Raw genomic sequence first — 9,892 nt, 5'->3', positions numbered from 1 at the left:
TGTGCCGACCTGTAGCACTCCCCACAAGCCATTGTCCTGGTTACTGGAGCTAACCCTGCTGCACCTCTGCTTTTTAAATGTATTAAGAGCCACCGGGCTCATGCCCAGTCCCCCTCCCCCCTCCGCTCCTCTGCTGCTCCTGCCCCTCTGCAGAGACGGTGCTGGGGGGAAGCCAGCTCCCCCCAAGACCAGCTCCTGCTCCCCCCCCACCTCCCTGATAGAGGCGGGGGGGGGGGAGCGACTAGTTGAGTAGCAACTTGACGAGTCGCTTACATCCGTATGGTTGCTATTGTGAAATTGCCAAGCAAGCAGTATGATGCAGGGCAAAGTAGAAACCACAGCTAGTGAGGTAAGAGATCAAGAAGCAAAGTGGGCATGTGGTAATAGGGGCGCGGTGGCAAAGCTCCGGCTATTCCTCATGGGTCTCCTCAGAGGCTCGTTTTGGCCCTCCGGGAGCCACCGCCTACTGAGCCATACTTATCACAGGCTAGGGCATATGTTTGGGGTCAACTCCCCTCTGAAGCCCTGATCTCCCTTCTCCAGGCAGAGGTGGAGACATTGTGGGGAGGTTGGGGGGAACCTGGGCCCGGCCACTACTCGGGGATCCAGCACAGGGACCCTAAGGCAGCAGCAACAGGCAGGTTACCGCCGTTCCCAATCAGGCGGCATTTCCCTGGGCCACTTCCCCAAACGATCGCTCCCAGGACTGTTCCTTTGGTACCTGCTTACCAGTCCTCCGCTCATGCCCACACAGCACTTCCTCCTTCCTGTCCTTCACTCTTTTCCTTCCTTCCTTCCTAGCCTTATGTTATGGGAACAAGTATATAACTTGCCCTTATTCAATTTCTTAATACCTGTCACGATTTTAAAGACCTCTATCATACCCTCCCCTTAGTCTCCTCTTTTATTCGCTGAAACATCCCAGACCTTTTTAAGCAGCACCACAGGCCTTAATTGGCTGCAGCTGTCTAATTAGCCTGTATCTTTTAGCAAGCTCTAATTGACCCCAGGTACCTGCCTCGGTATGCTGTAGTTAGGCTTCGGCTTTTTTTTTTTTTTTTACTCGGGGAAGAGAAAGCTGTTCACCCAAGCCCCAGCATGTCTCTCCTCCATCAGTGGGTGGCAGCCAGCTAGTCTGGGTCTGTCATAGCACATAAGGCCTTCTTCATTCCAAGTATCTCAGTACATTCTACAGTTGAACCTCTCTAGTCCGTCACTCTCTCTAGTCCGGCAACATCCATGCTCTGGCATGGTTTTAGTTAGCGGGATATTCACTTGTCATGGGGGTGGCCAAGTTTCCTGCGGTCCCATAAAGTTTGGTTACAGCCACCAGTCCTGGCTCAGTGTTCTGTTAGGTAGCTCTGATTTACCCTAAATGTCTTCTAATCAGGGGAAGTGTTGGTGATGCCGCTAGACAATATTGACTACATGTGGTCCAGCAAATTCCTTGGTTCAGCACCGGTCAAGTCCCAAGGGTGACAGACTAGAGAGGTTCAACCTGTACAACGGAAAGAATTAAATGCTGACTGTGCAATCACTGTGGAGCAAAAGTTAGGGGTAGCTTGAACCTTTCGATGTCAGACTCCAGTTTTCCAGTGAGAGAGGCAAAGTGAGCAGTGACACTAGGGTTACCCCAGTAATTTTTTCTTTCAAAAAAGCACTTACGTTATTAACACGAGCGAGTGACAGAGGCCAGTGGGGTTTTAATCTGCTCGGCCACCGAATCAACTTGTTTGATACTTCCAGGAATGTTATAATTGAAATCCTTAATCAAGCATCCGACTGTTTATCTTGGAGCTCTTGAAAGAGGTATGACTCTGCCAAGTGCACAGTAGGATGAGGTGGAGAGTACAAGTACAATCACCATCGTTATGGCAGGTAATCTATTAAGGCTGTCTTGCCTCTGTGAAAAGTGGGATTTCACATTGTGTTTACCTTTGTGAAGGCGAAAAGCGGTGTTTTGCTTGCTCAGGTTTTTTGAGCCTTTTAATGCCGACTTTGGCTTCCTGCGCTTGGGAATTAGTTTCTTAAAGGAGTGGTGTGGGCTGCTAACCCAAGCTGGAGGGGTATGTGTGTCTGTTCAGCATAAAACTGGCTTGTTTGCTCTTGGGGAGACCACTTTGCTCTGTTGTTTGTTCTGATTCTGTTGCAGCCAGAGGGAGAGAAACAGACACAAAGGGAACAGGGAGCGAATTTCTGCTGGAAGGGTGCAGAGCGAAGAAGTGTGCTGTTGATTTAAGAAGCCTTTGCCATGTTGATTTACGGGCCTGCTGATGTGAAGAAAAACTCCTCTCTTGCTGTAAGTGAAGAGGATAGAATCATAAAATAGAATCAAAGAATTCTAGGGCTGGAAGAGACCTCAAGAGTCATCGAGTCCAGCCTCCTGCCCCAGGACCAACCCCAACTCAATCAACCCAGCCAGGGCTTTGTCAAGCCAGGACTTAAAAACCTCTAGGGATGGAGATTCCACCACCTCCCTAGGGAACCCATTTCAGTGCTTCACCACCCTCCCAGGGAAATACTTTTTCTTAATATCCAATCTAGACCTCCCCCGCTGCAACTTGAGACCATTGCTCCTTGTTCTGCCATCCGTCACTACTGAGAACAGCCTCTCTCCATCCGCTTTGGAACCTCCCTTCGGGAAGTTGAAGGCTGCTCTCAAATCCCCCCTCACTCTTCTCTTCTCCAGACTAAACAAGCCCAAATCCCTCAGCCTCTCCTCATAGGTCATGTGCTCCAGCCCCCTAATCATTTTGGTCGCCCTCTGCTGGACCCTCTCCAATGCGTCCACTTCCTTTCTATAGAGGGGTGCCCAGAACTGGACAAAGTATTGCAGATGTGGCCTCACCAGAGCCGAATAAAGGGGAATAATCACTTCTCTGGATCTGCTGGCAATGCAGTAACTTGGATCTTCCAGAAAACACAAAAGGCCAAGTTCCTGCCAGGTGTAAATGCATTGAGGAATTGGTCACCAAATGTCCAACTTTCTCAAAGGAAATTCTTTTCTTTCCCTCCACAAACAAGAAAAATAGGTTATCCGGGTATTTTAATCTATAGTCATTGTGATTTTAAAATGTGATGACTAACTGCAGCCCGGGCCTGCGGCTAAAGTTGGATAACTGTAGATCAAGATAATGTACTTTTCATTTCCTATCTGTATCAGGCTGCTTATTTGTAAAGGTGTAGCAGTCTGTTTAGAAGCACAGACTCACTCAGCATTGCAGACGAGTTGAAGAGGAGATTAGATAGAAAAGTAAAATGAGATAGTATCTGTCTAGTTGGTGTGTCAGTTTGAATGCTCAAGGCAAATGTTTGGTGGATAAAGGATGATATTGTGGTGGAGGCCATGAATGGGGACTCAGCAGACCAGGGTTCAATTCCTGGCTCTGCTACTGATATCCTGGGTGACCACGGGCAATTCACTTAATCTCCCCCTCTCAATTCCACAGGAGATAAATGAGAGTACAAATTTTTTCTTTGCGTTTCTTGTCCACTTATACAGTTTGCCTCTCGCTATATGTGTGCTGAGGCCTACTGAATGGCACTAAGGTTTTGTTTGGGATTAAAGCAGACCACAAGCTATGCCACAATATGTGGCTGAATGGGTGATTGCTTCAAACCATGTTTTGGCCCCTTTGTGTGATTTAGAACATAAGAACGGCCAGACTAGGTCAGACCAAAGGTCCATCTAGCCCAGTATCCTGTCCTCCAACAGTGGCCAATGCCAGATACCCCAGAGGGAGTGAACCGAACAGGGAATCAAGTGTTCCCTTCCCTGTCACCCATTCCTAGCCTCTGACAAACAGAGGTTAGGGACACCTTCCCTGCCCATCTTGGCTAATAGCCATTGATGGGCCTAACCTCCATGAATTCATCTAGTTCTTTTTTGGACTCTGTTAAAGTCCTGGTCTTCCCAACATCCTCTGGCGAGGAGTTCCACAAATTGACTATGTGCTGTGTGAAGAAACACTTCCTTTTCTTTGTGTTAAACCTGCTACCTATTCATTTCATTTGGTGACCCCTAGTTCTTATGTTATGGGAACAAGTATATAACTTGTCCTTATTCAATTTCTTAATACCTGTCATGATTTTAAAGACCTCTATCATACCCTCCCCTTAGTCTCCTCTTTTATTCGCTGAAACATCCCAGACTTTTTAAACTCTCTTCATATGGCTCCCATTCCAAATCCCTAATAATTTTTGTTGCCCTTTTACACAAAGGACGTGCTTCATTGTGAATGCAGAATTGCCCCACTGTAATTACCTCCCCATTTGATTCTCCAGGAGAGAAAGACAGCATTATCTTAGCAGTCTTCCAACTCCCTGGCACCCCTTACTTTTCCTATATTGTCCAAAAAAGTCAAGATCATCCATAGGTAACATTCCCATAGCTTCTACAGTTCGGCTATTACTGGATGGCTTGTGTAGTCTCCACCTACTTAATTCTTTACAGTTCTTTCATTTTACACCCACTTAGCGCTGTTTCCTGCACCTTTGGAAATGTTATTCGGTTTGCTGAGGTCTTTGTGGATAGGTACGCAGTTTGCTAAAACAGATTCTTTTGTGGGTCTTTTTAAGTTAACTCACTTCTTAGAAGGCAGCTCCAGAGTCTAGAAGCAAGGAGGGATTTCGCTCAGGAATGTGATCTGATTCAATTTTAAAATAGCCTATTTGCACTTCCATACTAGGCACAGTAAATGGGCAGAGTGTTTGTTTATTTTTCCTCCGTGGTGTTTAGACTCTGATTCGACACTTGAGTGGAGCAGCATCTTTCATCACGTTTCCTAGAGTTTTGACCAGTACTAATGTGAATACCGACGTGGGCTCTTCTTCGCTCTTGAGAAGGAAAGGGCCTGGCCTTAAATACATAACAACACATGCTAGTGTGCCCATTTAATTAGTGCTCCAAAAGCCGCAGAGCAAGTGGAGGATACGACATCTGACACCAACAAATTGAAAAGTAATGATGAAAAGTGATTAATGATCTAAAAATGCAATTACTGGGTGACATTAAGACTCGTAAGAAGGGTTTGGGGCTGCTGCTCGCACGTGTGTGTGTGGTACATAAACGCTGCTTGACATTGCTTGCATTAGTTGAACTGTAAATGTTTTATGTCTCTCACCTTAGAAACGCTGGCTGGCAAATGGGTGACAGGAGCCGACCCAACTGCGCCTCTGCTACATTTTCATTGGCATCGGAGTACACGCTGCGGCCCCTCCCCCAAAGCCCTGGACATGAAAAGCTAGGGAGGGGTGAGCTTGATTTGACTCATTTTGTATCTGCTTGCACAGGATGGGTTTGAAAGGGCAACTCTGATGTAACTGGGTTCATGTGCAGAGGGAATGGCACAGGCTGGGAAAAGCTGGGGGGGAATCCAGTGGGAAAAATCAGAGTGCAAGCGGAAAGCGACGGAGAGTCGGACTAAAAACAGAGAGAGGGGCTCAGGTGGGGGTTGGGACAAGGGGGAGAAATGAGACTTAGACAGTGTGTCGGTGGGGACTCATTTGGCTTTTGGGGGTCTGATCTGTTCTAAGGTGGTACATGGCAAAGGCTTCCCTTCTGACTTGAAAAGCAGGGCCGTCCCTACTCGCATGCAAAACATGCAGCTGTACAGGGCACCCAAAAATATGGCGCACGCAATTGCCCCAAATGTCATGGTGCCCTATGCAGCTGGGTGCTGTATCTGGGCTCCAGATGCCCCCAGGCCTTCCACAGTACTGGGGTTCTGACTACCTCTGTCCACCTCCTGGGGGTTTCTGGCAGCCCCCAGCCTCATCCTCTGGTTGTCCCCTCAGGGATCAGCACCCATCCCCCACTTACCAAGCAGCGTTCATGGAGCCAGAAGACTCACTCTGGAGAGCAGTGGTGCTTTCCCCTTAAAAGTATTGCTGCTCTCTGGCCAGCTGTGCAACTATCTGGTGCTCCTCTGGCCCACCCCACCAGCTCCTGCATTGCCAACTCTCCTGGACCGGACAGACCAGATACCAGTGTTTCTGGTAAGCTGAGTGCTTGGGTGGCCACTCAGGAGAGATTCAGATGCTTTGCAGATTAGCAGAGTGTTTCTATCGGTGGTGCATACCTCAGTGCACCTAACAAAATTTATTCCACACCTGGATGGGCGTGTTGGTGCTGGGCTGCATTTCGCTCCAGCACCGATAGGGATGGCCCTATTGAAAAGCATGTCTTGGTGCTTAAAAACTGAATCCTCTTGGAGTAAAGAGTATGGATCTCGAGTGTCTGAGGAACAAATGAGCTTGGACCATACTTCAGATCTGTCAAGTCATTTTGATTTTGGCAAGATCTCAGTTCCACAAAGGTCTCTCTGCCCGGTTAACCTGCTGTGTGTACCCAGCCACAATGGCCAAAGGACAGAGGCACAGTGTAACAGCACTTGGTAAATAGCTGACGTTAAACCTCTAGAACGGAGCTACTCAAAACACGGCCCATTTTTTGCTGCCCAGGGTGCAGCTTGGGTTTACGTGAGGTCAACACGTGGCCCGTAGCTGGGATCCTTAGAACATGGCCTCCACTGGGAACATGCTCCACAGCAATCAGTCAATATTGATATTCTGCTGATGTGCGTTTGAGTTGTTCAATTCCTGGACTGTCATTGCTCATTAAAAGTGCTGTCATATGGGTGGAAATTGGGTAAATATTGCATTTTATTAATATCAGCAGAACGGACTTCAATGGGGCCTGCGTGTTGTGTAGTCTTGCCTTAATCTTTGTATTCATGCCTGTCAGTGTGAAAGAAGCTATTTGCATATATATTTGCATGTCTGTGCAACCACACTTAAGTTGCAGCCCTCGGCCTGTGCTGTGAGTATCGTTGTAGCCCCCGGGGCTTCCAAAGTTGAGTAGCCCTGTTCGAGGGTCTTGGAAAATACACTCAGGCACACACCGAATGACATCAGGTCAGATGCTGTATGAGGGTTAGCCAGCGGCCGATAAACAGCTCTGTCCTGCAAGGTGCTCAGTGCATTCAATGTCTGGGAGGATGAGGCAAAAAAGTTTTCATGGTTTCCACAGGCAGCGTTAAGACTACGAAAAGAAATGCTGCGTTGCTAGCAGCATCTCTTACGGCATATAGAGCCTCTTTCCTCGCCCTTTCAAAGAGCTAAGAGCTGCTTAATTCACAGGACCACATCTGGATGGCTGACCGCCTAGAAGAGAGGTCAAGAAGAATTGGATAGCTCCGTCTTCGCTTCAGTGGCCAGGAGCCGGCTGCTATGGAGGACGCATACTTATAAGATCATAAAGGTAATTGGTAGGCTTCGCGTGAAGCATCACAGCTGAACCTGTCGTACGGGTGAAGCCGGCGGCTGCTAGCCAACCCGTTGATAAATCACTTCCTTGCTAACCTAATGAGTTCTTTGTGACAAGGAGATCTCTGCCGTGGGCCATTCGACAAGCTCCTTTCCATCCCAGTGGTCAGGATGGAAAAGGGAGTCCCCTGCAGAACAGTTGCGCTGCAAGCTTAAAACGTGAGCATAATTTGAGACTTGAGCCTAGCCGTCGGACACCAGACGCTCTACCTTTTATCAAAGGCTTGCCCGGCCATGGCTTGATTTATCTCCACCTCATTAGCTGCGGAGGTCACTCCAGCACCACCTGCTTTGAAATAATTGATCAGATTAATTTCCTTGCCTGAGACTGGTCTGGTTTTCAATTAACCACAAACGTGGTTGTCTTCTGGGAAAGCCTTCGACAGCTTGGCTGGAATCTCGGCAGTGATTTCACGATGCCTATTTATGTTCCTTTGAAAGGAGAACAGTGACATAAACATCGACCCATGAGGGTGTTTCATACAATAAGGGAGGTAGATTGCTAGCAGACTGCAGTCTATGTCTAGGACGGGGTGGGCAGTAATTTTTGACCAGTGGCCACGTCACTAATTTTTGAAATGGCCCCGGGCCACCCTGGAACGGCAGATCGGGCAGGGCCAGGACACTTACTGCTCCCCCTCCCACAGATCCTAATTGGCCTGGAGGTTGGGGAGCATGTGGAGTCTTTGCACCCCCCCCCCCGCCACCTAGAGAGATGAACAACTCTCTGAACAGCTGGCTGTTCCTTCTATGCCACCACCCCCTTGCAAGGCAGGAGGGGACTTTGTGAGTTCCCCTCACCCCCAGGCCAATCAGGGTCTGGGGGCAGGAGGAGTGCTCAGAGTCTCACTCCCTGCCCCCACCCTGCAAGGGGCACAGGTTGCTCAGATTGAAAGTCCTGCGCACCCTTTGCAGGGCAGGAGATTTTGCGCACTCATCCCGCTCCCAGGTCCTGATTGGCCTGGGGGTGGGGGAGTGACACTCCTTCAGCAGTGTGTACGCCGGTGCTGAGCTGCACAGGGCGCCGGCATTGCTGGGGATGGTGCCAGGTGCCTGTATCCTCTTCAGGGAGATTGTTTACACCTAGGCTACGTCTAGACTGGCATGATTTTCCGGAAATGCTTTTAATGGAAAAGTTTTCCGTTAAAAGCATTTTCGGAACGGAGCGTCTAGATTGGCACGGATGCTTTTCCGCAAAAGCACTTTTTGTGGAAACGCATCCGTGGCCAATCTAGACGTGCTTTTCCGCAAAAAAGCCCTGATCGACATTTTCGCCATCGGGGCTTTTTTGCAGAAAACAAATCTCAGCTGTCTACAGTGGCCCTTTTGCGCAAAAGGGACTTTTGCCCGAACGGGAGCAGCATAGTATTTCCGCAAGAAGCACTGATTTCTTACAGTAGGAAGTCAGTGCTTTTGCGGAAATTCAAGCGGCCAGTGTAGACAGCTGGCAAGTGTTTCCAGAAAAGCAGCTGATTTTCCGGAAAAACTGGCCAGTCTAGACACAGCCCTAGAGCTTGTATTGCGGTGTTCTCTGACTACCCGTCTGGGAAGTGTTTATATGAACACTTGGTGCCTGGCACCGCTTCGGTGTTTATAATGCCAGCCCTGTTCTTGCCAAGTTCACGTATCAGACAGTGAACCTGCAAGTTGGCAGGTTTTGTAACAGGGCCTGATCTATGCTCGCTGCCTGACTTTTGCTAATGCTGCTGCATAGCAACAGGGCCTGACTTTACTTCAGGTTTTGGGCCTCCGACCAGGCCTCCTGTCTCAGGCTCGCGCTCGCTCTACTACAGGAACTGATTTCCTTCACGTTTGCCAAAAAAATCAAATAAATTGATAATTTTGCCCGAGTTAGCAATTAACACAGGTCAAAATTCTTCATAATCCAGTGTTCATCGGGGAATCGTATATAAACCAGGGCCTACTAAACTTTTACAGCCCTTTTCTATGGACTTCATATCAGCCCAAAGAACGCTGTGCAACCCAGAATGTTGGCATTTGTCTCCCTGGCAGACTATGGCTGTGTCCAGACTCCATGCCTCCGTCGATGGAGGCATGTAGATTAGCCAGCTCGGAAGAGGGAAATGAAGCCGCGATTAAAATAATCGCGGCTTCATTTAAATTTAAATGGCTGCCCCGATCTGCCGATCAGCTGTTTGTCGGCAGATCGGGAGAGTCTGGACGCGATGCCCCGACAAAGAAGCCTTTCTTCATCGACACAGGTAAACCTGGTTTCACGAGGCTTACCTGTGTCGATGAAGAAAGGCTTCTTTGTCGGGGCATCGCGTCCAGACTCTCCCGATCTGCCGACAAACAGCTGATCGGCAGATCGGGGCAGCCATTTAAATTTAAATGAAGCCGCGATTATTTTAATCGCGGCTTCATTTCCCTCTTCCGAGCTGGCTAATCTACATGCCTCCATCGACGGAGGCATGGAGTCTGGACACAGCCTATGTGAGGTATCTTGAATCATCCACCCTGGTATTAATTTGCCTGAGGAGATTCGGTAGAACAGTAATCTGAAATACCTCATTACTGTGACCAGACTCAGCAGACTTTCCACAAA

General features: G+C 48.6%; 1 long non-coding RNA gene across 3 annotated transcripts in view; it reads left to right on the top strand.

Annotated features, from left to right (window-relative positions):
• The first annotated feature begins 237 nt into the window (after positions 1-237).
• LOC142830904 (uncharacterized) overlaps positions 238-9,892 on the top strand; it is a 61,360-nt gene continuing 51,705 nt past the window's right edge. For 2 of the 3 annotated variants that reach the window (XR_012906434.1, XR_012906436.1), the window contains exons 1-4: positions 238-2,299; positions 5,129-5,253; positions 5,797-5,997; positions 7,141-7,261. This is a non-coding gene — a long non-coding RNA (uncharacterized LOC142830904). The remainder of the gene's footprint in view (positions 2,300-5,128; positions 5,254-5,796; positions 5,998-7,140; positions 7,262-9,892) is intronic. The other variant, XR_012906435.1, reaches the window with a different exon arrangement.

This window comes from Pelodiscus sinensis, chromosome 11, assembly GCF_049634645.1.
Source record: "Pelodiscus sinensis isolate JC-2024 chromosome 11, ASM4963464v1, whole genome shotgun sequence".
Taxonomy (NCBI): domain Eukaryota; kingdom Metazoa; phylum Chordata; order Testudines; family Trionychidae; genus Pelodiscus; species Pelodiscus sinensis.
The sequence above is the reverse complement of the archived record's forward strand: the minus strand, read 5'-3'. Positions and strand labels throughout refer to the sequence as shown.